This window comes from Octodon degus, unplaced genomic scaffold, assembly GCF_000260255.1.
Source record: "Octodon degus isolate 3935 unplaced genomic scaffold, OctDeg1.0 scaffold00043, whole genome shotgun sequence".
Taxonomy (NCBI): domain Eukaryota; kingdom Metazoa; phylum Chordata; class Mammalia; order Rodentia; family Octodontidae; genus Octodon; species Octodon degus.
Genome location: NW_004524619.1, coordinates 9795118 through 9802978, shown reverse-complemented (window position 1 = coordinate 9802978; position 7861 = coordinate 9795118).

Here is a 7861-nt window from a genome sequence, read left to right as displayed (position 1 = left end):
GCCACTGGAGCAGTATCAATGTCAGAAAAATTTTGGAGCTCTTGATAAGATTCCCTTTCAGCTCCATATGTTCCTTGTATTTATCAGAATGGAAAACTTAACTAATATTTATCCAGGTTTTTAGCTATGTTGATAATAAAGACTACCATGTGTGTCTCCTTGCCACGGTGCTTATTTTACTCAATACATGATTGATTGAGGCATCTTAAGTATATTATAAACACACATTAAAATAACAGTTTAAAAAACATAAAACTGACAATGTTTTGTATTCCTGGATGCAATACAGTGCCAACCTGGTTATCAAAACATGAAATAAATAATCTTTAGTGAGCTATCAAAGTTTGTTTCATACAAATGCTTTTGGATCCTCTTTACTTCTAAGTTTCTCAAGTTGGAATTTCTAAAAATTAGTCTTTTTCTTGGTGTAAATTATAACCGAGGTGTGGCTATTTTATAAAATTTTTGAACCCACAGTCCTATTCTAATTTTTTGCATCCATTTTTTAAAGCCATAGTTTTGAAACTGAAAGAAGCCACTGCATTTTCATATTGCATTTTTATCAAATAGAGAGAAAATGGTCCTAAATTGGCTAAGTACTCTCTACTTTGTTAATCAAAGGGAATTAAAGGAGTATGGAGTACTCAAGATTTGTGCTACTTATTTCTAAGGATTTTATTAGTAAGATTGAAAAAATGAAGAGTCTTACTATTTTAATGAGTTTCTATTTAATTCCCATCCCCAAATATTGATTTAAGTTTAAAAAGCTTATGATAGCATCCAGGATTTGTAACTTAGCTTTTTTTTTTTTTAAATAGAAAGAAAAGTAAACCTCTCTATATATGGTAGGTGCTGAGACTTAGGCACCATTTAAACTTCAGTTTTATTTTGTGAATTGAATATTTAAACAACTGCTCTGAAGAAACAAAGAGGAAACTATAATGTTTGAACTATAAAATTTCTGACGTTTGTTGACTTTCTGGATTTCCCTAACAACTTCCTGTCCTTGTAAATTTGCTCCTGTGGTTGACCCAATACAGATTTGTATTTTTTTCCATTGCAGTATGACTGTATCAGGTTTATTCCTAGTGGCTGGCTTTTAATCTGGAGATGGCTCTGCTGCAGTGTTGACTAACTCATGTTGGGGGTGCTGCATGTGTGTATGTGAGTGGCTACCCAATCCAGCATGTGCATGGGCTGCACATACGTGCCTATGAATGAAGACCTATTTTGCTGTCATCTCTTCTCCATTTTCTCTGCTTTCGGGGTTATCAGTGTTGACTGTTAAATCTTTTAAAAAATATTTATTTTATTGGATAACAGGGTCAGACTCATAGTGATCCTCCTGTCTCAGCCTCCCCAGTGCTGGGATTACAGGTGTGCACCACCATACCCAGTTTCAGGGCCTGCACGGCGCATCCGGGTTCTGGGCCTGGTGTGGCATATGGTATCAGGGATTGAGCTAGGCTTCTTGGGCTTGCCAGGGAGGCACTTAGACTGCTGAGCTATCTCCCCAGCCCCTTGACTATTAATTCTTAAATACTAAAGCACATACTAGAAATTAAAATTAAGCAAAAGATAAAGACTGTTAAAAAACCCACGGTGTTCCATTACTTTGAGACTATCTTTAATGATGGAATACTGCCAACTAAAAGGGGAACCATTACATTTTAACTTGGATGTAGCATTAAGGTCTACAATCAGGGCATAAATTTAAGAATTCAGATCAATAGAAGAGCAGACGTCCACAGCACTATATAAATGAATCCCTCCCCTTTTCCCTTTTTCTTACTGGGCATACTTGATATAAGTTCTGTGGTTCAACTTGATGGCACGCGTTAGAGGTTGTACAGCATTATCCCAGAGTCCTGGATCTGCAATAGACCATATTAAGAATGTTATGAGCCCTTAGAGGTCATGTATTACAAACAACTTATTCTTTAGATGGTAAACTGAAGACTTGTTCCCTGCCCGCAGTCAGCATGGATAATGGAATGCAGACTGTATATTAGACTCTGCCATGATTTCCAGCTGGGGAAGTGGACAGGAATGAGTACACCAGAAAGCAGCAAGACTGAAGAATTTGGTCAATGGGGATGGGAAAGAATTGGTTAAGGGACTGGAATTACTTTGCTGCAAGATACATATCCAGCTCTTAAAGCGAATAGTGACTTGACGAAGGATAAAGACCAGCTGGAGTCCACTTGGGATGAGGGCAAAACAAGAACAAAGGACGGCAAGCTTTTCTGGGTGGGGTGTGGGCTGTTACTGAGAAGTCCTGATGGGAGGGTGAGAAGGGGGGAGATGGCCCATTAGTCCTGGGGGACAGGGGACCTCTCTAGGTCGGGAGCTACCTTGTGCAGCAGGGCTGTTCTCTCTTGCCCAATCTTAGAACAGCATTCCCCTTTCCAATAACGATGGTTAATAAGTAACACTGTCTTAATGGACCCATCAGATCATCCTGCATGCTATAACTCTTTCCAGCCTTTGCTCTACCTTACTCACCGACGTTAGAGGTATTTTCATAAAGCACAACTCTCGTATTTCTCTGCTCAAGAAAAGGTCCAGAGCAGCCCAAACAGCTGTTTTCAAAGTTTCTTCTATGAACTCCCAGAACTAAGGCTGCCAATTGTAGCAAATGAAAATACAGGAAGCCCAATTAAATTTGAATTTTAAATAAACAAGTCTTTTTTTTTTTTTTTTGGATGTCTCATGCAATATTTGGGCATTGTATATTTTATCTAGTAAGCCTATGGGGGGGTGAAAAACCCTTTCATAGAATCTTTGTGGTAAAAACTATTTTCATAGGAATACTGACTTATTTGCCTTTGCTACTGTGTTGACATTTGCACTGAAGGTACCAAATCAGCAGTGATGATGACTGCTGGTGCCTTAGTATGGATCAAGACAGGGATGCCAAAGCGTACTGGAGAACGCCGCATTATTCTCTGCAATGCCCTCATGCTAAAACAAGAATAATTTTTTTTAACAATAATTAAATAAAAACTAGTTATACCTGACTCTCCTTGAAGAAACAGTAAAAGCCATCAATTTATTCAATCTCAATGCGTAGACAGATTTTCCTGTATTATTCTAGGTGATACATTGGGACCAATGCACAAAACATTGCTGTTTCATTAAATGTCTCACTTCTGCGATGGTTTCAAGCATGAAGCTGATGGCTTCTTTTTTTCACGGAATGCTTTTCCCTGACACACTATGGTTATTCCAACCTTTCTGGCAGCCATTTTACTGAAAACGAATGAGCTAGCTACTTCGAAGAAAAAACTTGACAGTATTTGTGCCAATTATAACATTTAAGCTTTCAAGTGAAACTTAGACTTTTGAAAAACTTCTATCCACCACTGAGAGCTTGACAGCTTTCCAATACTTAAAGATTTTCTGATGAAATTGGTGGTGATAAAAATGAATGTGGTTTGGATATTGTATAATGCGATATGTCAACATTTAGAAAACTGTGTGGCTCAGGGAACCTATATTTTCCAAATGACCAAGGCATGATATTAAATCCTGCATGGATAACATATCCATTCAAACTGCAATACAGGCTGATAGATTTTAATGTAATAGAATGTACAAACTTTCACTGGATTTCAAATGTCACACTTTGAAAAACCTTCAAAAGTCAGGTGTTGGTGTCATAGCAAAGAATAATAACAGTTATCTGAAAAGGCTATTAAAAAAGTCCCCTCTTTTCCAATTACACATTTGCGTGAGGGCTGGATATTCATCATATGCTTAAATCCAAACATTCTTTCACTAAGGATTGAATGCAGAAGAGAATATGAGGATCTACCTGTCTTTTAGGCCAGACAATATTTGAAAAAATGTAAAATGCTGCTATTCTATTTTGTTGTGAATAATTACTTCTCAGTTTTTAAAAAGTATATTGACATGTGGTCATCTTATTACTATGTTCAAGTGACTCATAAATGATTGTCTTCAATGTTCTTAGCTTGAATTTTAAATACCAATAGATAAAAACCTACACAGTCATTAAGCATACCTTAATTATCAGAGTCCTAAAGCGTTCTGGGATCGAAACATTGGAGTGAACTGTAGGATAACACCCATACCAGACATTAAGGGCATTGCCCTAACCCACTCTAGGCCTACTACTGTCTCCTAAGGGGCATAGCTGTCTACACACTGTCTATACAAAGCTCTTGACTTTGTCTATGTCATGTTTCTATTTAGAACATATGTTTCTACCCATTCTGCTGCCTGTTCTGGTAGTTAGTGGGTCAGGGCTGTCTTCCTGGCACCAGGGCCTGTCAGTGGACTCATTGAAACCCAACTTCACAGTGTGTTTAAGGACATATTCTGCATGTAGCCTTCAGGATCTGTTTGTTTTCCTTAATTAGAATTCCTGGTGTGTGAAGGACCCAATTTTCTGTTTTACATTTTTGCCATCTAAGGGCCAAGTGTACTGCCATAAACTTTATGGGATTTAGGTAAATATTAGCTGACAATTTCTAGTGGTATCTGTATGCTTTTACGATCTCATGCAGATTAATCAGAATATTTAGTGCCTGCTGCAGGCACACCACTTGGCAGTTGGAGGAGGGGGCTAAGGAGGCGACTCCTTTTTCATTAAAATGAACAATTTAATGAAATGGATGATGATGTTTGCTTGAATCTAGATTAGTGCTTTCAATGCCACTTCAGGCTGACTGCACCGAGCTGGTTTTCAGAGCACCACAGACTGAGAAGGTGATTCTTAAGAACCTGCACCGGGCTTGGAGAGACACGATTTATAGCCAAGAAGCAACCAAACAAAACACAAGAAAATACAGCACCAAAGATCGAGCTGCTATAAGTCTTTAGGGGAGAAGGGGTGGGTATGGGGGCACAAATGTATTTAGGTGGTTAGAGAAACCACAGAAGTCTTCTGGAAGGCGGGAGGGACTTGACAGAGGCTTGTTAAATAGGGAGAGTTTAGTTGGAGGTCATCAAGGCAGGGATTTCAGGTCAGTGAATAAACGCGAGCCCAGGCTGAGGCAGCAATGAGCACAGCATGTTCACCGCCTAATGAGGTACTGCTGACCACAGTGAAGGTGAATGGTGTGAGGATGAGGCTGAGAGCTGGTCGGAGGAGTTCAGGCCCGCTGTGGAAGGAAACAAGGGGCAGGGATCTTTGGTAGGGAAGTGACACGGTGGTTTCTGAACCCAGGATGAATAATTGGTGAGAGGACAGCAGCATCTAATTCATGACCCAGGGGCGCAAAGGGGTGAAGCTCTGGACGAGGGGTCAGCAGGGTCTTTTGCTATGTACTACATGGTCCAGATGTGACCACATCTGGAACACCAGCTTTCTGCCTTTAAGTGGGAGTGTTTTCTATTACAAGGGCACGGGCAGTAAGACCCCATCCAATAAAGTGTTAGTGACACAATTGGGTCTTGGCACATGTGACTGATGCAGAGCTGGAGTCTTTTGTCTTAGCCCTGTCTTAGGTTTTAGTGTGTCTGTCACTCGCTGTGTGTGGTTTGGGGAAAGTTACTTAACTTCCTGGCATCTTGGGTCTGTCATCTGTAAAGCAGGGGAATTAGCAGCACCTCTGTCACAGGCTTATTATGAGAACTGAATTAGTATCTGTAACGTTCTTAAGAGTAGAACCTGTCATTTAGGAGGCCTTAAGCATATTAGCCTACTACGTATTCACTGAGCAACTCGATTATGGCACTACGAATATTTCACGCAGGCCAAAGCCTCCAGAGCTGTGTAGAATCAGGGCCCTCAAAACAAAACAAGGATGAAAAACACTTGCTAGAGACACTGCAAAGGTGGAACTCATTGCAAAGATGAAAAACATCAAAAACCTGAATTCTACAAACGCATTAGGATTTAGCGTAGAACGCAGACGCACAGGTCATCATTTAATCATGCTACTTCTTCTAATCAACAAAAGCACCTTCCCTGGCTGCCACTGCAGAGAAGACGCGGATTGGCCTTCTTTACAAGCCAGCCAGCCTCTGTAACAGGATTTGAGGTGGCCTCCCAACCCCCTTCCTCCCTAGCCCATGGCGACTTCCCCTCCCCCACCCTGCACCATGCTTATCTTTAAACATATCCCACCTTGCCTGCCAGCTCCTTGTGCCTTCATTCTTACCCAAAGCTAATTCCTTTTACCCCATTCATGCCCTATAAAATTAGGCCTGTTTTAAATAAACTGTTTAGAGCGGTTCTAGGTTTACAGGGAAATTGTACAATAGTTGAGTTCTCATGTACCTCTTCGGTCAACAGTTTTTCCTATTATTACCTCTGTAAGTCTGATATATTTGTTATCACTGATGAAACAATACGGATGTGTTACTCTTAAACCCTATAGGTTGCATTTGGGTTCATCTCCGTGTTGTGCAGTTTTATAGGTTCTGACAAATGCAAATGTCCCACAGCAGAGATGGTGGACCTTTTAGAGCTTTCAATGATACAAACAGCCCACGGTGGCACATGTGCATAGATTCACCACTTCTGTCCTACAGGGACGATTGCAGTGTCATACAGGATAGCTCTGCTGCTCTGAGATTACCGTGTTCCACCTATTCTCCCCTCCCTGTCATTTTAAACATCAGTTAAATTTCCTCTATTATAATTAACCCTTTTGCTGCTTGCATAGTACTTTTCTCATATTTGCTATAGCTCTTGTGTTCTGAATTGTAGAGAGATACAGATTTCTCTTCTGTCACTAGATTGTCTGTCCTTGAGGGGACATGCCACAGATTTGCCCTCACAACACTTAGCCCAGACAATTGTCCTTAACAGGTGCCTTGAGAATGCTGGCTGGACTGAACTGAATCAGAATGCGATTTCCTACCAGGGTCTTAGGAGACAAGGCTCTAAACCTAGAATTGGAAAGTAACACCTATGCTTGTGAATTTCGTAAGTGTTTCATGGAAGTGTAAGTTCTTTGAAGAACTATCCTTCCAGATTTTGGCATAGAAGCAGCTACAGGTGACATAGCCCAGGCCAGCTTTATTATACTACTATTTTCCAATCTCTCTCTCTCCCTCCCCCCCCCCCCCACAGAAAGAGACAGGCAGAGACAAGAGACACAGACAAGCCGCCGACCAGGGCAGCCACCCCTCGCAGGAGGGCCCCTGGACAGCCTTCTAAGTTTTCTCTCTGGTCCCCACTCTTCCCAGGCGCCCTCCAACTGCCAACTTCATTCACGCTGGGCTTTTTGCTTCAAAGACACTGTTCCCAAACCTTCTAAAACGGCCATAGGAACAAGCAGATCGGAACAAAGGCAAATAAATTGAATCCTGTGAAGTAACAAAGCAGACACCCTTCTCCAAGAGCCAGCACAAAGCTAAATGAAAGGTATCAGTCACCCTCCAGGTACACCGCTCTCCCCATCAGGCAGGAGAGCCGCCCGCAACCTCCCCCACCCCAAACGGGAGACAGCTGAGGCACAAACGAACTACACGTGCAGCGCCGAGGCGCGCGTCAACAGTTCCGCCAGCCCCATCCATTTCTCTGAGCGGCGGATGGCAAGGCCTCGGCTCTCACTTCTCGGTACCCGCCCGCAGACACGCGTGGGGGTGGGGCAGCGAGCGGCGCGGAGAGCGAGCCGGGCGCGCTGGAGCCGCGCCGCGCAGGGCCCGGGAGGCGGGGAGAAGCCCGGGCGCGGGGCTGCAGCCGAGGGCGGTTACCTGGGGCACTCAGTTCCTCTGCAGAGCAGGGATCACCCCGCCAGCCCCCGCAGCCCGACCACCCGAGGAGGCAGAGGCGGAGGGGGAACCGCCGCCGCCGCCCGCCCGCGCGCACCTGTGCTCCCAGGGGCGGGGCCGCCTCCAGGTGTGCGGAGAGGCGGTCGGCGCGGAGGGCCCGGCGGCCGCG